The sequence below is a fragment of the Ixodes scapularis genome, unplaced genomic scaffold, assembly GCF_016920785.2.
Source record: "Ixodes scapularis isolate PalLabHiFi unplaced genomic scaffold, ASM1692078v2 PGA_scaffold1__304_contigs__length_218370807, whole genome shotgun sequence".
Taxonomy (NCBI): domain Eukaryota; kingdom Metazoa; phylum Arthropoda; class Arachnida; order Ixodida; family Ixodidae; genus Ixodes; species Ixodes scapularis.
This window is the reverse complement of record NW_024609846.1, coordinates 138902465-138930397: the sequence shown is the minus strand read 5'-3', so window position 1 is coordinate 138930397 and position 27933 is coordinate 138902465. Positions and strand designations below refer to the sequence as shown.

The 27933-nt window shown below is 50.5% G+C and overlaps 1 pseudogene; it reads right to left on the bottom strand.

Annotated features, from left to right (window-relative positions):
• Positions 1-734: 734 nt before the first annotated feature.
• Positions 735-27933, bottom strand: LOC115316173 (annotated as a pseudogene).

The window sequence follows — 27933 nt, the reverse complement described above, 5'->3', positions numbered from 1 at the left end:
TGTTTTTAATCATGTTATGAGGCAATCAATTGGCTGCTTACATTATAACTCCATCTCTACTGTTCAACCATGTTAGACTCATTGTGGCACTTTCCTGATTTTAGCAATCATATTTTCTACAACATGCATAATTTTTTAATATAGGCCGACCCTTGTATTAAAGAAAAAGAAATATCTGAGGATAAAAACAAACTAATTAAACATAAACGGACAGTCTGGCCACATCAAGCTTCCTACCACTGCTCGGCGCACTCATAAAGCTTCACCGCTTTGCATCTGTGTGCTCGGGAGAAGTAGCCGACTCGCGTGGCATACCTCAAACCGCTTTATCCTCTCCAAACGTTTGCTCACTATTACAGGTTTCTCATTGTTACAAATATATTTCTCATTAACATGTGATTGTTGATTATATGTAAGCCTGAAGTTATCTGGAGATGTGTGCTTTGTTGGAATAGGTTACTGATAGCTAGAGTTGAAAGTTTCCTAAATTTGACTTGGACACTCTGGCCTTGAGCAAGCAATTGCAAATTTTTGTTGTATAAATAGTTGTAAGAAGTGTAAATATGCTTGACAGCCTGTCCCAACCAACCTTGTATACTTGTTTGCCAGCACTTTAGGGGCTGTTGATTTCAATGAAATGTGAGCGCTAGATTTGAGACCTGGTTTTCTTTTATTGCGTATTCGTCAAGACATGGCAGATTCCGACACACACAAGAGCCGTTTTGCGTTTTTGGTCATTCAGAGTCTCCACCTCCATTCAGTTTCCTGAACGTTTCCCTCAAAGCAGCACCGTCCTCTGCCCTGTAGGTTCCCTTGTGAAACTTCTTGAAGGAGACGTACTTTCCCCTGGCCAGGTCTTTGTGTCGCTGGATGCGCTTAGTGACCACCTCGGGAACGGAGCATGCTCGGCAAATACAGCCAGCCAGGCAGCAGCTCCTTACGGACAAACTCCTTGTCTTGCGTGACTGTCTCAATGTGCGTCGAATTGGCGTCAGTGGTGTTGTTTGTCCAGAAAACAAAGTCGCACCACCTGTACCCGGTCACCATCATTTGTTCTTGCACCTGGTAGTAGACCACGCGCTCACGCTTCAGTTGCACGGTTCCGTCGATCAACGCACAGTAGAACTTCTCGTCACCACAGGCCTCCTCGGGCGTTAACCCAATCTTCGAGGTGGGACATTTCACCTCAAGAAACCCTTTTTCGCCGTTCTTGATGATGATCTTGTCAGGCGACGCTCCGAGGAAGCTGTAGCGGGGATGTACGTGTAGCCCAGTCTCGTACACCTGTACTGGGTCGTGCCTGCAGTTCATGAGCGCGACGCAGGCGGCAACAGCAACGGGCTTCTTTATCCTTCCACAATGCAGTGCCTCATTCTTTGCTTCTTGGCTAGGATACATGATCCGTTTCACAAGATAGTCGGGCTCTTTGCACTGAATCATCGCAGGAAACTGTGATGCCGTGATCCTCCCAAGTCGCTCATTGTGCCACGTTTGGTTGCAGGCTTGACCGATCGTTGAGGTTACAATGTCAGCCCTCTCCTCGGCAGTCAGTTGTGGCAGTGTATGCATGTGGGGCTGTACAACAATCCGGGCCTCCTGGCTCCACAGATCCTGTTCATCGTCGATTTGAGGGATCGCTCCTGTGTGCCCCGTTTGTTTCACTGGCATGACGTTGCCGTACCTCAGGCAAAGAAGATTGGGTCTTATGTCAGCCAGCCTCCCGTACAACTTCGTGATGTCCTCGGGCGACGGGTCAGGCACTCTTTCGCAAGGGTCATATGAACGCCTTTTCTTCTGATGAGTCGGCTTGTTGATGAGGAACTTGCAGAAGGCAATATCTGCAAGCGGTGCAGGAGCTGCGGGCTTCTTGGCTGCAACGGAAGAGAAATAGGAGATTGGGAGGAAGGGGGGGGGGGGGGAGGCAATCCTTATTTATAATTCTACCAGTTTCCCTCATTTTTATTATTCATGTACCATGTGGTTTCAAAGTTGTGTTGACAAACACTTTGTCAATGCAGTTCTTTGTGGCTTGATGTTATGAAATACAAAATAACACCTGAATTTGAGGAGTTGCAGGCTTCTGAAGCAACTAGTGACCCTCAATCTAAAGCAGAGAGACTCTTTATTAACTGAAAAATGACCAGAGTTGACTTAAAAATTAATGACGTAGAAAGGCATATCTTGAATGAGACAGTGAGATGAACAATCTTCCACTTTTCGTATGGTACACCATTAATGATGTAGTACTCAGACATACGTAATGTGCAAGTGCAACACATTTCAAGGAAGCATTTCTTCCATACACACCTTGAGCTGGAACAATCCAAGAACAGGGAACGTCGGTGCAACAGGTTGTCGTGGTCGTGTCGCAGCTCTCCTCTGCACAGAGAAGTAGCGCTACGACGTGCCGGCGGCACCCGCTTTTTCTAGAAAACGACGAAATACAAAATGAGCCTCTAGTGACTAGATAGGTTGCTATACTAGCGGGGCGCTAGCGTGCGAACAGCGTGCACGAGAAGTGAAAGCAAACAGACTTCTACAAGCTGTGTGCAGATGTTTACGAAAACGAGTAACTAATCTGGAAATAGGTGACTCGATCACACAATAAAACATTCGGTAAGAACTTTATTTAGTGCTGTGGCGCACGTTTTATGCGGGCTATGGGGCACTCAACCGAAGCGTTCGTGCTCCCTCACGTGGTGCGGGACTACATAGATATAGATAACTATCCAGAAACATAACGGGGTATTACTCACCCAGCAACACAACTGCAAATGCCGCCTATGACGGTGCCGGTGTCCCTGGTAAACCAAGCGGAGACAGTATACGCTGCCTTCTTCATGGAAGGCAGGCACACGCATCGGACGAGGCACGTCCGAGAATCGTCCGACAGGTTCCATCGAACATATCGTACGTATAGCCTTCCTCCTTGAAAGCCCAACCGCGATGGGCCTGAAGCAGGGTGTCAGGCTTGGCCTTGCATGTACCGCCACACTTCGTCTTGCGAGAAGTTCACGCACGACGGAGGCCTTTCGACCCAAGCGTCCGGAAGACATGAGAACGGGACATTCTCGTCTTCAGTCATCGCTACCGTTTAGATAGCCGCGGAACAAAATAAACCGAATAAGGGGAAGAAAACCAGCGTGCCGTAACGTGAGAAACACGCCTGCCGGGTCTGCGTGTGGTAATTCGGAAAAGCCTCGAACACAGATTTCTAGGAAACTTCCAATTTTCGCCGAGAGGTGGCAGCACATATTTCGCAAAACGTGGATTGTACGATGACTCCGGCAGTAAAGTTCAACACATATTCGAATGCGTCTGTGGCTGCGCCCGTAAAATTGCATGGCTCAGGGGTACGTCATCAGCTGACATGAACGTGACCCGCTGCTCTGGTGATTTGAAACCCAGGAAGGAGGCCAGACGTGGCCTCGCGGTGCCGACCCATACTTCGTACATCTGCGGCTCGTCCCGAACGCGCTGTTTCTCGGAGAGCTTGCACATGTGCCGCCAATATCACGTCGCAATCCATTAAGTCTCTGTTTGGATGGTGCCAGGCGAAACTTGAGGACTGCAATTCGTGCGTTGGTGGCGGAGGGTCGGCAGGAAAAACCTTCAGAACAGGGATGCCACCGTATCGCTATTTTCAACCGTAACATAAGACATCTGTTCCAGGATGCTTCAAATGGTCCTCTATTCTGAAAAATTCCAAATGACACTACCTGTACGATCTTCAACTAGGTAACCTACAACGAAAGTATGTATTGTCCTTTCATACAGCAGCGTGGTAAAGTTTCTTGTTCAAGGTAGGTACAGACAAAAATAGCAGTTCATTCCACCGTTACGTCATGTGATCAATGTTGACAGTCGCGTCCTCATTGGACAGGGGCGTATTGACGTTTTGATTGGATTTAGGGTGAGATAAAATTTATTTAGAGATCCAAGTTTTTTCGTATGCCTCGTCAGAAAGACAGGATATCAGGGAAGGGACTTCGGTCAGTCCTTGATGGAACTTTGTTTTTTTGAACCCATTGAGGACTTTTTGCCGTCCGGAACCACTACCTCCAAGGCAAAGTGCCAAGCCTACGAGAAAGTAATTTCGGTATAAAAAATTTCCCCTACAAACTTCAAACTTCTTCTCACTTGGCTTCTCGAGCAAATTTGAAAAAAATTTATTGCAGTATCAGTACTTCTGTATTTGTATTTCTGCCCTCCCTAAAATGTATCCCTCTATTTGTATTTCCAAAGACTTTTGCCTCTTTTAAAAAAAATGTATTTTTGATACGTATCGCGATGCAGTTTTACAGATGTATTTTAGTATCATTATTTTAGCTAGTATTTTAATGTATCCCGGTATTTGTATTTCCAAATACATTTTTGAGCATTTCTGCCCAACTGTGGTTCAGTCACAGTCAAATAATCGCAAATTGGCAACTTAGTTTTCCCTTGAAGCAACCGACGTTTCACTAACGGAGCGATCGGCCGAATCCAAGGTGGTAAACACCTCGAGCACCTCGTGTAAATGTTTTACTCCTTTAGCGCCCAATGATTGAAGTGTTTTCTAAATATGGTGAACATGTACAGGTCTTACAATAAACCGAAAGGTGACCTCCTACAGTTGACGTTAAAGAAAGATTGTGCTTTCTCAGCCGGTCATTCAGACACCGTCCAGTCTGTCCGACGTACTATCGTCTACGGGAAAGTAGAGTGCTATATACCGTACCCGACGAACAGGGAAAAAAGGTCGTGAAGGTGTTTTGTCGCACGTGTTTTTGATCATTTTTCCGCTTTGGCGCGAACACTTGAACACATTTGTCGCATGTTTTAGGGGCTGAGAGTACTACGGGCACACCTTACCAACTTATCACCTTTTAAGATTACGCGATATTTTGTCTAGGTATGGTATAATCACCACCCGTGTTTTGTCAACAGGGTGCCTAATTTTTTTATCACCTTTTACCTTCTTTACCAGCGTTCCTATCACTTCCATTAAGACCTAATTCGGTGCCCCTGATATTTTTAGTCTATCGAGTTGTCTCAAGAAATTTGTATTGATGGCATGGAAGCAAGACTTTTTAGGGCTGAAGTGAGGCAGGAGATAGCTATGCCTCTCTTAACTACCTCAAAGTGAGAGGATGCGTAGTTAAAAATACCTTTTTTAGAACGGGATGAGAATAACCAGCACAAGTAATTGGCGTGTAAGGAGAGGAAAAGGTCTAAGTATTGAAAAAACCCTTTCTAAGGCTTTTCAAAAACAAAAGCAAGGCCGAAACCGCACGCATGAAAAATTTCCATAATCTTACTAACTACATCTTGATCCGCAGTCTTTTAGTATAGTAAAAAAAAAATCTACATATCAGAACACGTTGAAGGCTGGCGTGGACTCAATAGCTAAAGCAAGAGCACGGTCAATTCTTGCAAGAAAGATATATGACTGCACACCGTCGGCACACAAATCAACGCGGCCGCTTGAGGCACCGAGGGGTTGCTGTCAGAGGTTGTTGCGCCATTTCAAAAGCCTTGGCCGCGTCCCGGGCTCGGGCGACTTTGTCAAAGTCCTTGCCTCGGGTCCCGGCGATTCGTGGCGTTGGCTGGGGGAGGGGGGGGGGGGGGGGGTTCTGGCGCAGTTTGTGTGAACGCGCCGGCGTAGGTTGGGGGTCATAGGATTCTCCGTGGAGCGGCTGCCCCAGTCGCACGGGTGTGCCCGGCACGCCTTCTGTGTCCTTGAAGGCTTCTGCCCACGCTCCGTGACGAGGGAACGTATTCCGGGTAGGCCCGGGTCGGCGGTTCTCGCTGAGGCTGAGAACCAGAGGATATATATATATTTTTTCTTAATATAAACAGGTCAGGGCTAAGACTCTCAACCGCAGAACCCGATCTTAATGGACCCCTCGGCCACAGCAATGGCCTCTGGTGCGATCGATCGAGAGGGTGTCGGGGCCCATGTTCAATGGGATTCGAATTAAATCATCATTGGACAGGGCGGGTTCCGGCACCCTGTCTTAAAGGGATACTGAACCGAAATTTTGAGCTCACTAAACAAGGCCGAACGGATAGGCGGGAAGCTGCAAAAACCGAAATTATTACTCATACGGCGATATTGCCGCGCGCAAAACTGGCCAAGTAGGCAGCACGCGCGTGGCCTAGCATCTTCCTTTTGTAAGAAAACAGCGAGTAGAATCAACTGGGGAAAATGCGCGGATTTCTGGCATGGTAACTGGGCCACCACGCCTAAAGTTTTTCTGAACGTACGGTGGACAACCTTGCCCGTGAAGTATCTCGGTGTGCCACTTCAGCACTACCGAGACACTAAGCAAGTGTGGAATGAGGAGACTAATAGGGTAAAGGCGAAAGCGGAGGGTTGGAAAGGTCGCGAGTTTTCAATGTTTGCGCGCGCAACAGTCTGCAATTTATTTTTAATCGCGAAAATATGGTATACTTTGCAAGTTTTGTCTATGTCACGCCTCAATGTGCAGAGGCTGCACAGGGTTTTCGCTGTTTTTATTTGGAATTCAGGTTGGGAGCGTTGTTCCCGTACCAACTTGTTTCGATCAGTTCGTAGTGGAGGCCTTGGACTGTCTCATCTGTTTATACGTCAAATAGTTTCCAGGTTTTTGTTTTTACGCGATCAGAGAGATGTATTCTTGAGAACTTTTATTAATGTGCATTTGCAAAGCTTCCTGCCTGAATTTCTAGTATCTTCTAGCGACCAAATAAGCGCGAGCGTTCAGGGGTTCACGCGGGAAGTTGTGATGGCATTTCGGATGCTTAAAGTTCGGTTCTCCTTCGAATACCTGAGTTCACTCAGTCGCAAAAGGCTGTATAGAGATTTAGTCGATGTTCTTTTACCCATACCACTTTACCGATCTTTGTACTGTGAGGGCGCAGGGCAGGATGTTTTAAACAGGGTTAAAAGAGTGCCGGTAAAATCTTCTCTTAAGTCGTTTTTTTTTCAATTGCATTGCGGCGTGCTACCGGTCAAACCGTGGCTTGAAGGGAAAGGAACTTTTGCGCCATGGTCGATAAATTGTTTCCTTTGTAAAAGGAACGAAACTATAGAACATGTATTTTTAGAATGTTGGGATGCGGTTTTCCTATGGGACATCCTGCAGCGAACGCTCAAGAAAGATTTCCCCCTCACCGCGCATGGCATACGGTTTCTACCTGTAGATAATGAAGGCGGTGTTCCTTACAATATGTTTATGCTCCTTGGCCTCCACAGTCTTTGGAGGACGAGGACGGGTGTTAACCACGCGGACGCACTGGTTCGGCCTGCACGAGAGTACCTCATTGAAAGTGCCGCTTATATACGTGAAGTATACCATGCACTGTCTGATCCACCGGACTGGACGTTAATGTTGGACAGGTTGGTCTGCCTAGAAAGATTTTAATGTTGCCGCGAGGTCCGATTACGGGCCAGCGCGCTTTTAACATTTGTCAATGTGTGTTTGTACCTTTGTGCTTTTAGTTGTTCTTGTCAAAACAGGCAATAAAGAAAAAAAAAAAAAGCGCGCGCGTGGCCTTACGGTTATCGCGCTTGCCTCCCACGCAGAAGGCCAGGGTTCGATTCCTGGCCGTGGCTACACATTTTTGTTGACAGTGTAATTTGATGCTCTGGTGAATTCGAGAACCGTCTTGCTGATTCGAGGTTAGAATGTTCTCCGCGCCGAACCTTCTACGCCGAACCATCCAGAAACCTACGAGGGTACTTAAGGGATTCCGCAAGGCGAGCGGAGTCAGTTTCGCCCCAGCGTTCGACTCTGCTGCTACGCCGACTTCGACGCCCGCGACGCTCTCTTATTATCTTTTGTACTCTTTTATTTTTGGCACAAGTTCGCCACATTAAACGTTTATTTATTACTGTTTATTTCTTGTTTATTGGTCACCAGCCGTTACATTTTGGTGGAGGTGCGGGGTACCGCATGCCCCTGCCGCGTACCCCTCCGAGGGCCCGCAGTGCAAGTCCGACGCCTAGCCCACGAAGAACCAACGAAAGCACTTCCGAGATCCGGTTCAGTCGTCGCACCCAAGGCCTACACCCGGAATTCGGACCTCTGCCGCCCAAGACTAAGCAGCAAACGAGGCCAACGATGGACAGCCAGTCGTCGCAGAACCCGTCCACCGCCAGCGTCGTATACCTGCCCGTCGCACCCAAAACTCCGACGCTTTTCCACGGAGACGCCCACGAGGACATCGAGGACTGGCTGCAACATTATGAACGTGTGGCCCGACATTACGGGTGGTCAGCTGAGCACTGCTTGCAGAACCTTTACTTTTCGCTGGAAGGAACTGCGAGGCACTGGCTGGAAAACCACGAGGCTTCTTTGACGTCATGGGAACTGTGCAAGCAAGAACTGCAGAAGACGTTTACCAGCCAACACCGACGCGAGAGGGCCGAAGACATCCTTCGAACAAGGACCCAAGGTCCGAATGAAAGCATCACCAGCTTCGTCGAGGATGTCCTTCGCCTGAGCGCCCGCGCCGATACTCAGGCTACAGAAGAGAAGAAGCTGCGACACCTGATGAGGGGTGTAAAAAGTGAGATATTTGGAGGTCTCATTCGCAATGCTCCGACAACTGTTGACCGGTTTGTCACGGAGGTGACGAATATGGAGAGTGCCCTACTAGCACGCGCCAGACACTACGAGCGACACCCTGGCGTGACTACTCTGGCGACATCCGGATACGACCTTGGTACCGACCTCCCAGGCATCCGTGACATCATCCGTGAAGTCGTCTGGGAAGAAATCTGCAAGATGCTCCCCGCTGCGGATCGCCCGTCCTCCCTGTCGCTCGCCGAGGTCGTCCGAGAGGAAGTCCACCGAGCCTTCCAACCTGAGGTTCCGATCAACACGGCGACGCCAGAGGAGCCGACTTTGAGCTACGCAGCAACGGCCCGACGACCGCCGCAAACTAAGCGCCAGACCACGGCGCCACCCCGACGAGACCCTCCGATGCCACAGTATCCTCGACGCCAGGAAGGACACGTCCAGGACGTTCGCCCGGAGCAACCCTCGTCGAGGAAGACCGACGTGTGGCGAACGGCCGACCGACGCCCGCTCTGCTACCACTGCGGGGAAGCCGACCATGTGTACCGCCGATGCCCATACCGACGACTCGGGCTGCGCGGATTCCACTCAAACGACCCGCGCACCCGGTATGGTGAACGCCCTCGGGAGATCGACGAGTACCTGCGACGACCCCAGTCCCCCGAGCCTGCGTCCCGCCGAGAGTTCCGGTCGCCATCGCCGCGACGTCCAGCTTCACCGATGCACCGACCCCGACGTGAAAGCCTGTCGCCCCTCGCTCCTCGCCGGGGAACTAGGCGCGGCAACCCCTGGAGGTGGAGTTGCCGAAGACGACCGACGTAAAGAGCCACCAAGAACGACGGAGCGCTCCCACTCTCCCGACGCCACGCATCCCAACGACGCTGCTGCATCGGTGTCCAACAACCTGAACGTTGTGATCGACGGCCTCGACGCATCGGCACTCCTGGACACCGCAGCAGACTACTCAGTCTTGAGTGGGAGGCTCACCCGCCGCCTTCGAAAAGTCATGACGCCGTGAGATGGACCAAAAATAAGAACCGCCGGAGGACACCTCATTACACCAGTCGGGATATGCACTGCTCGCGTCGAGATCAATGGTGAGACGTGCCCTGTCAAGTTCGTCGTTCTTCAAGACTGTTCAAGGAACGTTATTCTCGGAATGGACTTTCTCTGGGAGTATGGCGCCATCATCGACCTCGGGGCAAACCAGTTGACGCTGCGAAAGCCTGTTCTGCCGCCGGTGGAGGCCAACACGACGTCATCCGCGATCCGAGTTATAGCCGACCATGTGAATCTGCCTCCGCGGTCGAGTGTTTTCGTCACCGTCATAACCGACGCAGCCATGCACGGTGAAGCTCTTCTGGATGGCAGCGTCCAACTCCTCCTTGAAAAAGGAATTGGCGTCGCACGAGGCGTAACGGATCTTCAACAAGGACGGACAACTGTTCTCGTGACAAACGTTCGAGAGGAACCGCAGCACCTAACGAAGGGTACCACCGTGGGCTGCGTCGAGGAGCTTCAGGTGCCAGCCGTGGTCACTGCAGTCTACGAGGAAACCTCGTCGCCACAGCAGAAGAGTACGACGCCGCCGCCGCGCGACATCGACCCCGAGCTCCCAGCTTCGAAGCGCCGGCAACTAGTTGATCTCTTCGCCGAATACAGTGACAGCTTTGCCACGACATCGAAAGTTCGCCAAACACCAATGGCGAAACATGGCATTATTACCGACGACGACGCACACCCTGTCCACCAGTCGCCGTATTGAGTCTCCTTAAAGGAAAGGAAAGTAATTCAAGATCAAGTTCAGGAGATGCTCGACGACGACATCATTCAACCCTCAAGAAGTCCATGGGCGTCCCCAGTCGTGCTTGTAAAGAAGGACGGAACCCTGCGATTCTACGTGGACTATCGTCGACTGAACGCTGTGACGAAAAAGGACGTCTATCCGCTCCCCCGCATCGACGATACGTTAGACCGACTGCGCCACTCCCGATATTTTTCGTCGATGGACCTGAAGAGTGGTTACTGGCCGATTGAAGTTGACGAACGTGACTGGGAGAAAACTGCCTTCGTCACTCCCAACGGACTGTACAAATTCAAAGTGATGCCGTTCGGTCTTTGTACAGCACCACCCACCTTCCAGCGCGTCATGGACACCTTGCTGGCAGGTCTGAAATGGCAGAGCTGCCTCGTCTACCTAGACGATGTCGTGGTATTCTCACGAGATTTCGATGAACACCTCAGACGACTTCGAGTCGTGCTTCAAGCCATGAAGACCGCCGGCCTGTCACTCAAGCCAACAAAGTGTCGGTTCGCCTATGGGGAACTAAAGTTCCTCGGCCCCGTCGTGAACAACAAAGGTGTTCTACCTGACCCCGAGAAGACCCGCGCCGTAGCTGCATTTGCGCCGCCGTCTGACAAGAAGGCAGTGAGAAGATTTCTCGGACTCTGTGCCTACTACAGGCGCTTTGTTCGAGACTTCGCCAAACTATCCGCACCGCTGACACACCTCACGAAGGACGCCGTAAAATTTGAGTGGACAGAAGAGCACCAGAGGTCATTCGACGAGCTCAAAAGAAGACTCCAGACGCCCCCGATTCTTGGCCACTTCGACCAGTTTGCTGAAACCGAGATCCACACCGACGCCAGTAACACCGGACTGGGTGCGGTACTAGTCCAAATGCAGGACGGCGCAGAGCGAGTCATCGCACACGCAAGTCGGACGCTGTCTAACGCGGAGAGCAACTATTCAACTACTGAAAAGGAGTGCCTCGCTGTCGTCTGGGCAATAACAAAGTTTCGCCCATATTTGTACGGAAGTCCTTTTCGCGTGGTCACAGACCACCACTCGCTCTGTTGGCTGGCGAATCTGAAAGACCCCTCCGGACGCCTCGCCCGGTGGAGCCTACGACTGCAGGAGTTCGACATGACCGTGGTGTACAAGTCCGGCCGGAAGCACAATGACGGCGACTGCCTGTCGAGGGCCCCAGTCGAGGCCGGTCCTTCCTGCACCAAAGAGGACGACGATGAGTGTTTCCTCGGCGCTCTCGATGTCAGCGACATGGCAGCACTCCAACGAGACGACCCTGAGCTGCGAGCACTCATCGAGCACCTAGAGGGACAAGGAAGCGCCGTTCCCCGCGGTTTTGTACGAACACTGCCAACCTTCTCCATCCGACAAGGTGTGCTCTACAAGGAGAACTTCAGCGACAACAGCACGGCGTGGCTGTTGGTGGTCCCTTCCACTCTTCAAGAAAAACTTTTTCAAGCCTGCCACGATGACCCGACGGCGGGACACCTTGGTTGCAGCAGGACTCTTGCCAGAATACGCTAAAAGTACTACTGGCCCAAGCTGGCGAAGACAGTGCACCACTACACCCGATCTTGCCACGAGTGTCAACGACGGAAGAAGCCACCGACGAGACCGGCAGGACTTCTTCAGCCTATTGCGCCGCCATCTGCCCCATTCCAGCAAATCAATATGGATTTACTCGGACCTCTCTCACCGTCGACGCAAGGAAACCGATGGATCATCGTCGCAACCGATTATCTCACGCGGTACGCCGAGACAAAATCCCTTCCACCGGGAACGGCTGTTGAAGTCGCCAAGTTTTTCATCGAGTCCATCGTGCTCCGGCACGGCGCTCCCGAAGTCCTGATCTCAGACCGTGGATCATCATTCATGGCCCAGCTGACGCAAGAAGTCCTTCGTCTCAGCCACACCAGCCATCGCCGCACCACGGCGTACCACCCGCAGACCAACGGACTAACGGAGAGACTCAACAAGACCATCGCCGACATGATCTCCATGTACGTCGACGTGGAGCACAAGACATGGGACGAGGTGCTGCCGTACGTCACATTTGCCTACAACACGGCCGTACAAGAGACCACCGGAGTGACACCCTTTCAACTGGTGCATGGGCGCAAGGTAACGATAATGCTGGACGCTATGTTACCCCACGAACCGGCTGTCGACGCAAGCGACGACGCCCAGGTGGTTGCCCAAAGGGAAGAAGAAGTCCGTCAGCTAGCCAGACTCCGGATTAAGGCTCAACAACGTGTCGACACTGGCCGCTACAACCTTCGTCGTCGGGACGTCCACTTCCAGCCCGGAGACAGGGTGTGGGTGTGGACACCGATTCGCCGCCGCGGTCTCAGCGAGAAACTCCTGAAACGTTACTTTGGACCTTAAAAAGTGCTTCGTCGACTCGGGGATTTGAACTACGAGGTAATGCCCGACGGAACACGGACTTCGTCACGCCGCCCTCCACGACCGGAAGTCGTCCACGTCGTGCGACTGAAGCCGTACTACGCTCGATAGGACTGTGAACCTTATGTGTTCCAAATGACTCTTTAGTTTACCGTTCTGTTTTATTTGACTCGTTTTGTTTTTGGGTTTTATCGGGACGATGCACTTTTTAAAAGGGGGAGTAATGCCGCGCGCGCAGTTGGCCAAGTAGGCAGCGCGCGCGTGGCCTAACGGTTATCGTGCTTGCCTCCCACGCAGAAGGCCAGGGTTCGATTCCTGGCCGTGGCAACACAGTTTTGTTGGCAGTGTGATTTGATGTTCTGGTGAATTCGAGAGCAGTCTTGCTGATTCGAGGTTAGAATGTTCTACGCGCCGAACCTTCTACGCCGAACCATCCAGAAACCCACGAGGGTTCATAAGGGATTCCGCAAGGCGAGCGGAGTCAGTTTCGCCCCAGCGTTCGACTCTGCTGCTACGCCGACTTCGACGCCCGCGACACTCTGTTATTATCTTTTGTACTCTTTTATTTTTGGCACATGTTCGCCACATTAAACGTTTATTTATTACTCTTTATTTCTTGTTTATTGGTCACCACCCGTGACCATGTATCTAACGGATCGCCGTATTTTTTGGAGAGGAAGTGCGCGATTGAACCCGGCCGACGAGGTTGACAAGTCAAGGCACGTCACGATTCCCATTCTCTCTCCTCCTCGCTACGTCCGTTCAAGCTGGTGAACCGAAGCGGAGGACAGAAGCGAGGCCGCTTCTCCTCATTCTCAAATTCTTCCGGAGGACAGTTACGTCAAAAAACTCGCTTGATCGCACCCTTCTTTTCCAAAAGTACGGCTATCTGTTTGAGATATCAATGAACGAGTGATGTTTTGGAGTTCGTAGCGTCCGGTTCAACACTTATGCAGCCTTACTTTGCGAAATCCAAATTTGGGTTCAGTATCCCTTTAAGCCCTGACCGAGCGTGTGAGCAGGGGAGTTTGTACGGACCCGGGTGACCCAGTGTACTATAGTTCTCTCCCGCGGTTCGCCGCGTGACATCTGTCGTTGACGCCGAGGCGTCAGTCCGCCTTTGTAACGAACGTACAGAGTCAGTAATTATTCAGACTAATAAACACCTTAAAAACGTCAACTTCTAACTTCTCCTGGATCTGACGTCACCAACGGAAGACGCCGAGGACCATCGTAGAAACGTTTACTATGTGGATAGCAGATATTTTCTCACGTAGTTGCACCATGACCTTCCTTCTCCGGCATTGTGACGTAACCACTCGGAGCACTACGGCCTTAATTTAGGTGTTGATTGGGGCCACAAGCGGACATTTAGATACTAGGAAGTGAAGGCTAGATCGCTGCTTTGAAACGTGAGTGCTTTCGCTTCTGCGTCATCCCAGAAGCGGATATGGGGTGAGCCCTAGACAGCACGTGTCCGTTTCTCCACCCATTGGCTTGAGCCTTCAAATCGAATACAATAAATAAAGTTGTGTCCTCCTCCTCCTCTAAAAACGCATGTCTCAAACCAATGAGCGTGTGCTAGATCTCGCTCCCCTCTTCCAGACGATTTTGAAAGTTTGGTAGGGTTTTTGAATGCATCAAATTAAAGTTTTAATATGAAGAAATCAGCGAAATATTAAATAACATTTTTGTCAAGAACATAAAATGTCTAGTTTTGTAAAAAAAATATCGTGAAACTGCTTGAATTAGGATCCTATGTCTTTGACCGGCATACATTGCCGCTTTGGTTGATAATCGAAATTTAAGAAATTTAATCTAGTTATTATCGCAATACTTTATTTCGCTGCTTCCGCGGCTTTCTTGAAAACGCCTTTATATTTATCAGAGAAACGAATTCCTCCAAGAACCCACCTCCCTATACATAGCTTGCTTCCTCTGCGTTCTCGAGGCGCTTCCTGAAAATAGGAGGGGCAGTCTGACGAAACGTACAAACCATGTATTAAAGAATGGAAACTGGAAAATCTTTAGACCGAGTTTAACAGATTATGTGGAAGGAATCCACGCCTGAAAAAATACGGAGCAACTGTTGCTATTGTTCGCTGTTTTAAAGGTCATTCAGAAGTAGATTGAGACACACGCAATCGTACGGCATTTCGATGCTGGATACGCGGGATTCACAGGACGTATATATTCGTTCAACATGTCTTCTTGAACTCAGTGTCTGTAAACAACGACACCTTCAAGTAAGTATTATCCAGCCAATGAGGCGTTACGATTTCTAGAAGAACTCTGTCGTATTTGATTTCTTATGCGGAATTATGAACGCAAAGCAGGTGTTATTCAGTTTTTTTTATGAGTTTGTTTTGACTCTACAATGTGTTGGGACGCAACGCAACCGAATCGCTGGGTGTTTGCCTGAAAGGGGTGATAGGTACAGGAAATGCGGCACGCTTGGGCTTTACCATCGAATTATTATAATGTACGCTAAAGATACAACTGGCGCTAGTATGCTGTCAAAAACTGAAGCAGAGAGAAACTGGTCAAAAATTGACTTCCGGTAATGCATTCCTTTAATCGACACAACTTCAGTGTGTAGTAGTACTAATTAGGCGCCTCCTATTACATAGCGATGCTGTCATCTTGGTTTCCTTTTAATGAACATTATGAAACCATTGTATTTGCGCATTAGCTTGGCTTAATCGTTTTTTCCTTCCGGTGTGTCGGTTCAGCAAATAACAAAAAAAGAAAACGTGTAAGGCGCAGCCGTGTGAGTAGATGATTTATAATGATTCGTAAAAATGAGAATTTGAAAGGACACACGCGCAAAATATAAATTCAGATAAAACAATTATGCGATTTGAACCCAGAACTTTCGACACGCGAGGACATGATTACACTTACCTCTCAAGTACAGCAGACTTTTTTTTTTTTTCTTAACAGAGGGTTTATTGAGCCTTTGGGAGGTTCTTCCGAACAAAAGCAGACAGCCGACACACCGGCTGTTTTTCTTTTAGACTACGAGCAGCCTGCTTGTTATATCATTACACGCTGACTGTTCACATACACCATTTCTGGGGACGCCTTTCAATGAAGTCTCACTGCTCCTTGTCCTCAGGAAATCTTTTCGCAGCAACATTGAGATTCCACCTCGACTTAGCCACAAAATACCACCACGATCGCTTGGCACAGATGTAGCACTCTAGATACGCAGTTCGGGACCGCCAAATAGCGTGAGGTCCGAGCACCACCAAAACACGCGGCATTATTGGAGAGTGCTCTTCGTTCTCAAGATACAACCATTTGAACACGTTCCAGTAAATGTCAAGCTCTCCAGTGAAGATTTTTGAAACTTTTATTGTTTCAGACATTTACTTATTTACGAGAATTACAGTCTAGATGTGTCAGGTTCCAGCCCAGCACGCACATGTTTGTCGCTTTGAAAGGCGAGCAATATACGCGCCAAACGCACGAACGCTGAAAATGGCATTGACCAGAAGCGCTTTTCAGAAATGGTCTATAGATCTTTTGTTAAATTACTCAAGCACGAAGGAGGATATTCATGCCGCAATAGTAACTACACGTGCTGGCACCTGCAGCAGTAACTTTTCTAAAGAAAATCTGGCACGTTTTTTCAGGTTATACGAGCGTGTGGGGCATCTGTACGGTACCCACATTCCGAGCATTTACCGTGGTACTTCGGCAATTTGTAAAAAAATCTATCGCGTGACTCTTCGACCTTTCTTCGCCAGCCATCTGCTAATAAAAACGAATTTATCAGCAATATGACGAAACTAGCGAGCCGCGGCTTGAGCGTACCGAGTTACAAAAACGGTTTTATCGTAATTCCAATTGTTCTCGTTTTCCCTTCGTGTTTTTTTTTTTTTTGTACTTTCTCATAGTTTAGCACGTGGGGCAAGGTCATACTTTGTGCAAATATCAATAATTATCAACTTCAAATACCACAAACGCCCAGGTTTTCTCGCTGTTAGACGCGAGAAAGGCGGGCGCGAGCGTACCCGATTGCCGGCCGCGCGCCTCGCTGCCCACCTGTGACGTCACACTTGTGTGACGGGGAAAATTGGGGAAAAAACCAGAGAGAACGATCTTTCGGTTTCGGCAGCAAACAAAATATCGCTTTTTTAATTAACTAGAGTGAGTCTTTGACACTCTTGGCTAGTATCGCGTTACTACAGGTTTTCCCGCTCATTTTAATCCAAGCGACGGAAAATTAAATCCGAGTGCCACCCAAATTAATCCAAGCGCCACATCATATAATTCTTGCGCTACCCAATTTAATCCCAGGGTCAGTCAATTTAATCAACAATATGTATATGCACTTGTTGTCTTCTGGAACGACCTCAAGGATGACGCATGGAGGACGACGTCTATGACGACCTTAAGGACGACGTCTAGGACGACCTCAAGGGCGACTTCTAGGAAGATCTCAAGGACGATGTCTAGAGGACGACTTTTAGGACGACCTCATGGACGACTTCAAGGAAGACCTCGAGGACAACGTCAAGAGGACGACTTTTAGGACGACCTCAAAAACTACTTCTAGGACGACCTTATGGACAACTTCAAGGAAGACCTCGAGGACGACGTCTAGAAAACGACTTTTAGGACGACCTCAAGGACGACGTCTAGGGCGACCTCAAGGAAGACTTCTAGGAAGACCTCGAGGACGACGTCTAGAGAACAGCTTTAAGAACGACTCCTAGGACGACCTCAGGGACAACTTCCAAGAAGACCTCGAAAACGACGTTTAGAGGACGACCTCAAGGACGACGTTTAGGACGACCTCAAGGACGACTTCTAGAAAGACCTCGTGGACGACGTCTAAAGGACGGATTTTAGGACGGTCTAGGACGACCTCAAGAATGACTTCCAGGAAGACCTCAAAGACAACTTCTAGGGGACGACTTTTAGTACGACCTCAGGGACGACGTCTGGGACGATTTTAAGGGCAATTTCTGAAGCAACCTCGAGGACGACACCTAGAGGTATTGTCCTCAAGGTTGTCCTTAAGGTTGTCCTCAAGGTTGTCCTTAAGGTTGTCCTAGGTGTTGTCCTCAAGGTTGTTTTGAAAGTTGTCCTAGACGTTCTTGAGGTCGTCCTAGACGTCGTCACTGAGCTCGTCCTAGGCGTTGTCTTCGAGGTCGTTATTGACGTCGTCCTAGACGTTGACCGTGAGGTCGTCTTAGACGTCGTCCTAGAGGTTGTCCTATATGTCGTCCTAGGCGTCGTCCTCGAGGTCGTTCCTGAGGTCGTCTTACACGTTGTCCTTGAGGTCGTCCTAGACGTCTTCCGTGAAGTTGTCCTAGGCGTCGTCCTTGAGGTCGACCTTAAAATTGTCCTAGACGTCGTCTTAGACGTCGTCCTAGGCGTCGTCCTCGAGGTTGTTCGTGAGGTCGTCCTAGACGTCGTCCCTGAGGTTGTCCTAAACGTCGTCCTCAAGGTTGTTCTTAAGGTCGTCCTAGACGTCGTTTTTCAAATCGTCCTGGGTATCGTCCTCGAGGTTGTCCTTAAGGTCGTCCTAGACGTTGTCCTTGAGATCGTCATAGGCGTCGTCCTCGAGGTCGTTCTTGACGTCGTCTTAGACGTCGTCCTTTAGGCGTCGTCCTTCAGGTTGTTTTAAAAGTAATCCCTGAGGTCGCCCTAGACGTCGTCCTTGGGATCGTCCTAGACGTCGTCTTCTAGGCATTGCCCTAAGACGTTGTTATAATAGCTTCGCTGGTCCTCCATCTTCACGTGAAGTGAAAGGGCTCTACATTTTTTCCATTAATATCGGAATCAAAGATCGTTTACCTCGGAAGTATCGCGGACACCAAAGGGAGCCATCGGACGAGGAGAAGGGCTCACTGGAAAGACACCTGGTCCGACGCTGCCCTTTGGTGTCCGGGGTAAATGAAGGGAAGTATAAAGTAACTCAAAAGTAACTAGAAGTAATCGAGAAAGTAGTCAAATCATCAATATAGCTAATAATGATTAAATTGGCTGTATAATGACCCAAAGTAATCAAAATACTGGGTCAATAGCAGCTCAAACCATTTTAAAGGTGTGATCATACTGCAAATCTAGCTTATAAGAACGAAATTGGTTCGATATTAGCTCAAAGTAATCAAGAATCATCAAACTGTCAATTAAGCGAATTAATGTTCCTTAGGGTCAATAGTAACTCGAAATAAATAATCAAGAGTAATTACAATGAAAATTGAGCTTATGATAGATAAATTGGTGGTGCAAAAACTCCAAGTACTTAAAATTGTGGCCAAAATGTTAATTGGGCGGATTTAAAGCCCATTGAGTTAATAGTAAATAAAAAAGTAGTCCTCGTGTCAATTATGCCCACAATAAATCGATTGGTTGAAAATTAGCAGAAAAAAATCAAGTCTCATTACAATGTCAATTAAGCAGCGTTAGGATTAATTGGGACAAAATAGTAATCAAAGTGGGAATCAAGCTCTCAAAAGAAAAATTGGTTGAATGTTACCTCAAAGTCATCAGAATACCAAATCGTGAAATAGGACAAATCCATTGGGTCAAGGTAACTGAAAGTAATCAGAAGATTAACCATAATATTGCCGCGCGCAGCTGGTCAAGCAGGCAGCGAGCGCGTGGCCCAAAGGTTATCGAGTTGCCTTCCACGCAGAAGGCCAGGGTTCGAATCCTGGCCGCGGCTGCGCATTTTTGTTGACACTGTAATGTGATGTTCTGGTGAATTCGAGAACCGTGTTGGGGGCTGATTCGAGGTTAGAATGTTCTACGCGCCGAACCTTCTACGCCGAACGATCCAAAAACCCACGAGGGTGCATGGGATTCCGCCAGGCGAGCGAAGTCAGTTTCGCCTCAGGCCTGGTTCACACTTGTGAGTCGGCGGGCGAATCTGCGAGAATTTGGCCGCCGGGCGTAGCGTCCACTGTGCATTGCCACGGCCGATTCCGCTTCGGCGGCAGCGGATTAGCTCTAAGTGTCAACAAGGCCTCAGCGTTCGATCGTGCTGCTTCGCCGCATTCGACACCCGCGACGCTCTGTTGTTATCTTTCTTTCTCCTTTCATTTTTGGGCACAAGTTCGCCCCATTAAACGTTCAGTTTACTCAGTCCTTCGCCGCCTCGTCACGTGTCATACGTGTCATTTTGGTGGAGGTGCGGGGTAGTGCATTCTATGCCCCTTAGGCGTACCCCGCCGAAGACATCCCGGCCAAGCGACGAGCTCAGCCCTGGAAGGCCACCCTTCGTCGAAGACGCCGAAGCCCGAAGGAGCCGTCGTACCAGAGGTCAGTCCCCCGAACTTGGTCTCTTGCCCGAGCAACGGAAGAACAAGACCACGACCATGACCACCCCGCCAGTCGTCGTCCTGCCCGTCGCTCCGCGGACACCTGCTCGCTTCCTCGGCGAGATCTATGAAGACGTCGAAGACTGGATCAAGCAGTAGGAACGCGTGGCTCGCCACAACGGGTGGAGTGACGAACAGCGCCTGCAAAACCCCTATTCTCGCTTGAAGGAACCGCAAGGCGCTGGTTCGAAAACCATGAAGCATTGTTGACCTCGTGGGACCTTTGCAAGAACGAGCTCACCCGAACATTCGCCAATCAACACCGAAGGGAGAGGGCTGAAGACCTGCTGCAATCAAGGACCCAGGGCCCCAACGAAGGCGTCACGAGCTTTGTGGAAGACGTGCTTCGCCTGAGCTCCCGCGCCGACCCTCAGGCCACCGAGGGAAAGAAACTGCGCATTTTGATGCGTGGCGTGAAGGACGACATCTTCGGAAGCCTCGTCCGCAACCCGCCGACCACCGTCGAAGCGTTCGTCACGGAGGCGACCAATATCGAGCGCGCGCTTCAGGCGCGCGCTTCCCACTACCAGCGGCATCCAGGCGTCGCTGCACCCAAGCTGCTTAACGGCGAAAACACTCCGGGTACGCCGGACATCGGGGAAATTATCCGGGAGGTCGTCCGGGAAGAACTGCGAAGGTTGCTGCCAACCGCCAGTCGTCCGCCAACCCTTGCCATCGCGGAGGCTGTCCGAGAGGAAGTGCATTGGGTACTTCAACCAGAGGTTCCTGTCACCACGGTGGCACCGGACGAACCGACGTTGAGCTACGCCGCCATGGTCCGACGCCCGCCGCAAGCTCCCCGCCAAGCCACGGCGCCACCCCGAAAAGACGCCCCAGTGCCGCAGTACCCCCGACGACAGGAAGATCTGGTGCACGTTAGCCCAGAGCAACCGACGCCGAAGACGACAGATGTTTGGAGGACGGCCAACCGACGCCCGCTGTGCTAGCACTGCGGGGAAGCCGGCCACATTTACCGTCGATGCCCCTACAGACAACTGGGGCTGCGCGGGTTCCACCCGAACGACCCGCCCCCAAGGTACGACGAACGCCCTCGCGACATCGAGGAGTACCTCCGACGCTCGCCCTCCCCAGTGTCGTCTCTCCACCGTGAGGCCCGCTCCCCATCGCCACGACGTCCAGCGTCCCCAGCGCCACGACCCCGCCGAGAGAGCCTGTCTCCCCTGCGTCGCCGGGAAAACTGAGTGCGGCAACGCCTGGAGGTGATGTTGCCGAAAATGACGGAAGCAAACAGCCTCCAAGAACGCCGAAGCGCTCCCACTCTCCCGACGCCCCGCATCGTACCGACGCCCCTGCAACGGTGTCAGTTACGAAGAAGAGGTCGTTGATGATGATGATTTTCGGCCACTTGTAACAAGAGGCCTGATGGCGAACATGTTGCGAAGTGAAGTTCAGTCAGGTGGTATTAGACTTTGACTTAGATAGATTTATTTAGCATAGTACGTTGGTGGGCGCGACCGGACGTCGCCGCCCGGCACTTTCCGTCCTTCCAAATCCCGACGAGGAACCCGACCACCACCCAGCTCGATCCGCCTCAAAAAGCCCCGTCGCCTCACTGGCCCCTCCGCTTTAGAGTCAAAGTCAGGTTCCCTCTCCCTATTGTCCGAACCAAACGCTGTTTCCCACGCGATTTTCTTTCTGGTCGACGGTTGGTCCTAAAAACACACAAGCAGAACAACAACATGCTGTCGTCTCAAACGGATAACCAAAATAAACACACAAAGACCCCACGTTTTCTTCGGCGGTCATTACAAGAAGGCGCCGTGAAGATGGGCGCGCCCACGAAACCGGCCCGCTCATACAATGAAAGCAAAGCCGACATGTTCGGCACCGTTTACTACCTGAGAAGCCCCATCCGGCAGCCACCCGTGGGAATGCGTCCCATTGTCCCGGCTCCCCAGTTAGGCAGGCGCCCGCTCAACGCACCCTTGAAAGCGACACTCCCGCGACACTCCCCCATTCCTGGCCAAGCCGCCGTCTCCCCCGCTGCCCGGGGTGATCCTTCCGACGCCGCAGCTGCGTTTTGACCCAAACTGAAAAAAAAAAAGAATGAATAATATGCCTGTACCTAACTCCTCCCCACCAAGAATGTTGCGGAGACACTTGATGTAGTAGTAACATTTCCTGTAAAACACTCAAACGAAAAACAACAAACGCGACGAAAGGTACCAGGCATCGACTCCGAATACACAATGCACTTAGAATACGTCTGTACGTATTGCACTGATCACATTCTTCACAATGACACGCGTCAATAAAACTAAAAAAACAATGCCACTCAGAAGTCAGAATGTCCAGACCTCTCCCGAATAAGCACACACGTGTAGAACCCAGTCCTGTACATTCCAAGGTCGTGCACATTCGGAGGTCATGTGATTAAACATTTACGTCCTGCTTTGTTATTCGCAGTGAATATGGCTGATGCACAGCGTTCACGTTACAAAAGATTCCTATCAATCCCCCCAAAAAATTACCCATTTAAGCGTTACCTATATACACACCTCACACCTTAGTTGTGCCTGTCCAGTCTCGACAAAGCGTCGGCACACTTGTTAAGAGATCCCCGAATATGAATGAGTTCAATGTCATATCTCTGCAATGCCAGAGACCAACGTGTCAACCCTGCACTGGAGGAAGCCGACCGGGTGGGATACGTCAAAGGATTGTGATCCGTGGCGACCTTTATTTTCGGTCCAAAAAGCCAGGTATCAAGTTTTCCGAGCGCCCACACGATGGCATACGCCTCCCTTTCAATTGCCGACCACTTCGCCTGGCTCTCACTGAGTTTCTTGCTCAGAAACGCGATCGGTCTTTGTGTTACGACCACCTCTTGGGAGAGGCACGCGCCAACCGCAAATTCCGAGGCGTCCGTCGTCACAACATACTCGCGATCAGGATCGGGTGCCTGTTAGCGCAGGCAGTGCCACCAGTTCAGCCTTCACCCCACGAAAGGCGTCATCGGCAGCCTTGTTCCACGGAACTACATTGGGAACCCTTCGGTGCGTGAGCTCTGTTAAGGGAAGGACAATTTCCGAGTATCTGGGGATATAGTCACGGTAATAATTAAGCAGCCCTAGTAGGCTTCGCACATCCCTCTTCGTCCTTGGTGGCTTTAGCTCAGCGATCGCCTTAACCCGCTCAGGGTCTGGCGAGTGGGTTCCCGACCCCACCACATGTCCGAGGTACTTAACTCTAGATTGAGCGAACTTGCACTTCGTGGGGTTGGCGGTGAGCCCCACATTTTTGAGCGTCTGATGTACTGCACGCAAATGGTTCACGTGGTCCTCCCACGATTCCGAGTAGACGGCTACATCATCGATATACGCGCAGGCGTATCCCCTGTGTTTTCTTAACACCTCGTTCATGACTCTCTGGAACGTTGCCGCCGAATTTCGAAGTCCATAAGGCATAACCTTCCATGCGTAGAGCCCCCTGGTTGTGGCGAACGCGCACAGTTTCTGCGAGTCATCGTCCAGAGCGATCTGCCAATACCCCCGCGTCATGTCCAGCACAGAGATAAAATTTGCCTTCTCCACATCGAACAACAGCTCAGTCATGTTTCCCATAAGAAAACTGTTTGGTTCGGTCACGGTATTCAGCTTTCGATAGTCAATACACATTCGAACCGACCCGTCCTTTTTTGCCACACACACAATAGGGTGCGCGAAGGGACTGTCAATTGGGTAAATGAAATCGCACTCCAATAATTGGGTCACCTGCCGCTCCACTTCACTCCACAATGCGATCGGCACTTTGTATGAATAACTCTTTGCCAGCTTGGCGTCAGGAAGGAGCGTGACAGTGTGAGACCCGATTTTGCACCTTCCTGGGGTGTCCGAAAACACTTCCGAAGATTCACCTAGCAGTTGATCTAAATCCCGCCTTCGCTGCTCACTTAGCTCCGGGGCCGATTTACTTTCGCTCCTCGCGTTTCTATCTTTCTTTATTCCAAGTGGGGTGCTTTCCACTTCCCCAAACTCTTGGTCAGTTTCGAAGATTACCCCCACGTTACCAATTCGGGCCAGATAGGATCTCAGACGGCTAGCGTGAATCCATCTTTCCACATTGTCTGCCGTTTCAACAATGTAACTGTTCTCCCGTTTTCTTTCTTTTATCTTTGCTGGGCCAATCCACTTCGGCTGCAGCTTTCCGACCTGCCCAGTTTCAAGAATTAGTACCTGATCTCCCGGGCAGAACTCCTTCGGTTTCGCCCTAAGGTTGTACCTGTCAGCGTAAGCTCTCTGTACGACTTTGGTTCGACTATCCACCACTAGTGCGGCCTCGGCCATCGCCTCTCGGAGTTGCTTTAGGTACTCGGCGGCCGGCTTGTTCAGTCCAGCTGGGGGTGTCCACTCGCCCGTCCATGACTTTTTTAGAATACTGAGTGGACCGTGCGGCGATCGCCCGTACATCATCTCGAACGGGGAAACCCCTGTAGTGTCATGCGGTACTTCGCGGTATGCCCAAAGCATGCACGTGATGTATTTATCCCAGTCGCGATTATGGTCGGCGATGACATGTCGCAACATTGCCTTGAAGGTTCCATTCCATCTTTCCACAATTCCGTTGCTCTGTGGGTGTTCAGGCGTTGAGAACCGAATTCCGATTCCCAATCGCTCCGCTAGTTCGCCTGTCAGTCTCGATGCGAAGTTTGTGCCCTGGTCGCAACAAATTACCTCAGGCGTCCCATACCTTGTGAACACCTTCAATAGTGCCTGACATGTAGCCTTTGCCGTTAGTGCTCTCAGCGGTACCACTTCCGCCCAGCGCGTGCATAAATCCACCACGCTGAGAGCATATCGGTATCCGCGTGCCGATGCCGGTTCCAGGGGACCGATACAATCCATATACACCACATGGAATGGTTGCTCGGGCCTAGTGAGTGGCGTTATTGGAACCCGATCAGTCGTCTTTTTCCGTGCGAACGTCTGAAAGGTATGGCACGTTTGGCAATGTCTCTTAACATCCGCTGCCATGGCGGGCCAAAAAAACGCACTTCTAATCCTCTGCTTTGTCTTACGCTGAGAAAAATTACCCCCACATGGCATATCATGAGCGAGTTCCAGCACCACGCGACGACGAGTGGCCGGAAGTACCAACTGCCTGGAAACCTTCCCCTCGCATTCCTCTTTGTGGAACAACAGTCCGTTTTCGACTAACATTCCATGAGTTCCCTCTTTAACCTGCACCCATGCATCCGTTAAGGTTGGGTCTTCTCTCTGCTCTCGCGTAAAGTTGGGGTCACTTACGCTACCGTCTACCTGCATTTCTTCTACCTCCACGGCTCCAACGGCAGCCTCATCGACTTCCCCCTCCTCGATTTCAGGTTGGCACATACCATCGTTTTCTAAAACCTCAGTCGTCAGTGAGTTATCCTTCTGAATTTGCTTTTCCGTGGTGTCTATTTCTCTCGCCTCATCTTCCAACACACGCCTAACTCGTTTCAGCTCCTCGTATGCTTCCGTACTAAGCAACACATTAAGGGCACTCGACAGCTCCTTTGTCACCGCACACAATGTCGGCACCTGCTGGCTGACGCTGCCGCCCTCCTCCGATAGGCTAAGAGGAACATAGACCAAGTCTGCAGACACCATCACCCGTATTCACCAGGCGCGAGTTGCGCCTGTTTAACCACTGACTAGCGACGTCATCGACTAAAAGGATCACGTGGCAAGCGATAGTCGCCGCTAAGTGAGCGCTTGGTATTCACCGGTCGTGTTTAGGGCCTAGTCGCCCCGTGCGACTAAGGAGTCGACTAACAAATCTTAGACATGGGGTAGGGCTAGTTTGGCCGGTGTTTAGCGGGCGACTAGCGGCTTAGCGCCATGGCCGACTCGTATCACCGCTGACCGCCAGCGCTATAACAAAGCACTTACTGTCTCGGAACGCTGGGGGACTTATATAGAAAGAATCGGAGGAGCGAATATTGAGTAAATAGCCATGTTCAACGCCCAGAGACATTGCTAAAGCGATATCGGCAGGGTGGTGGACGGCGCGAAGAATCGCATTTACGGGCGCTTCCATATTCGTTTATGTCGCTGGCAATGCGGCTTCCGTGTTTCTCCCTGGCGTTGTTTTGAAATTTTTCTTTGTAAAACTCTGTCTAAGACAAAATGTCTCTCATTGTAACTTTTTTTTCCTGATAAACATTTAAATATTAGTTTTTATAGGATAAAATACCCATTTACGCAGCGGCGTTGAAGTTCGCGTGCCTGTGGCCTATCTTTTTGTGTCACTTCCGCTTCTTAGTTCTGATTAGATAGTCACCCGCTCGCTTCGCGCTCGTGAATACCGCAGAACATAATTGCTCGTTAGTCGTGGATTTCTCGTTTAGCCCGCGACTACTTAGTCGTGCTACTAACGTTAAAACAGCGCTAGTTAGTCGTGCCTGGTGAATTCGGGTGCATTTGTCCAAACGCTCCCTTTAACTTTATCTTTCCACAACTCTGCTCTAAGCACGACGCGGGCACGACCTCTGATCTCAGTACTGTGATCTCCGATCCCGAATCTAAGCATGCCGTAACGGGCTGGTTCGCTGCCAGTAACTTCACCCACTTAAGTGCTGCACCAGCTTCTCTTACATGGCTCTCATGTATCTCCTCTGGCTCAACTTCCTGCTCCGGAAGCAACGTCACGTTAGCCACCACTTTGCCCTGCTCGGACCTTTTGCGGTCCTTCTGACTTTGATCCCTCTGCCGTCGCGCCTGCGTGCACTCTCGCTGAAAGTGGCCCACAACGCCACAGTTAAAACACCTCGGTTGGTTTATCCGCTCCTCATCACGTCCTGTGCTACCGGACGCGGACCATCTAGTCTCCTTCGGGTTCTCGTACCTACCCCTGTTGGGCGGTTTTGCAAATGGCTTATCCTTGGCAGAAGCCTTCTTGCCCCGGCAGCTTTCCTCGAAATTTTCGGCAAGCTCCGCTATCTCTTTTGGCCTGAGCCACCCGTTCGTTTCATTTTGAAGCACATGCGTTCTCATGTCATCGGGGATCACCTGTTTCACTCTGTCTGCTATTATCAGCTCTTTCAGCTCATCAATCGTTTTAATCTCTCGACTACTTAAGTAGTATAACGAGAACGTCTCTATACTTAGTTTCACCTTCAGTCCGAGCGCAGTGGATGCTACGCGCCGTCCCAGCCATTCCAGCGCAGGGGGAGTATCGCGTGATCTCGAGCTCCGTGTGTCGCTCCGCCCAACCTCAAGGTCACGTGATACTCTCCCGGCGCTGGATTGGCTAGGATGGCTCGTAGCGTCCGCTGCGCTCGGACTGAAGGTGAAACGAAGTATAGCTTCGTGGTAAGCTGAGCCCACGACTCTCCCTCTTCCCTACGTGCTGCATAGAATAATCTTCGATATTCATTTGCTGTCATTTTTAGCTCTCTCAGAATTTTAGTCTTCAGTTCCGCGTAGGGCATTATTTGTCCAGACGACTGGCTCGCACTGAACGTTCTCATCTTTTCGTTCAAAAAGGGCAGGATAGCGGCGCCCTGAACCTCCTCGGGAATTTTGAGAGATGCCAACAACGTATCGACGTTCTTAAACCAAGCAGGCACTAAGGACTCGGTGTCTGGCATTTTGGTTAGCACCGCTCTCAGATCCTTCGCGTAGTCTCCCATCCTGTTCTGCTCCCTCTGATCCCGGTCTCCACTGCTTGATCTCATCTGCATCTGCGCCAACTTCAGCTTTTCCAGCTCTACTTGAAGTTTTAAGCTCTTAATTTCCATTTCCCTCTCTTTCAGGTTGCGTGCGCTTTCAGCGTTCTCCACCGCGGATGCTTGATTTTCTCCCACGCCCTCATCGCCTGAATCAGCCAT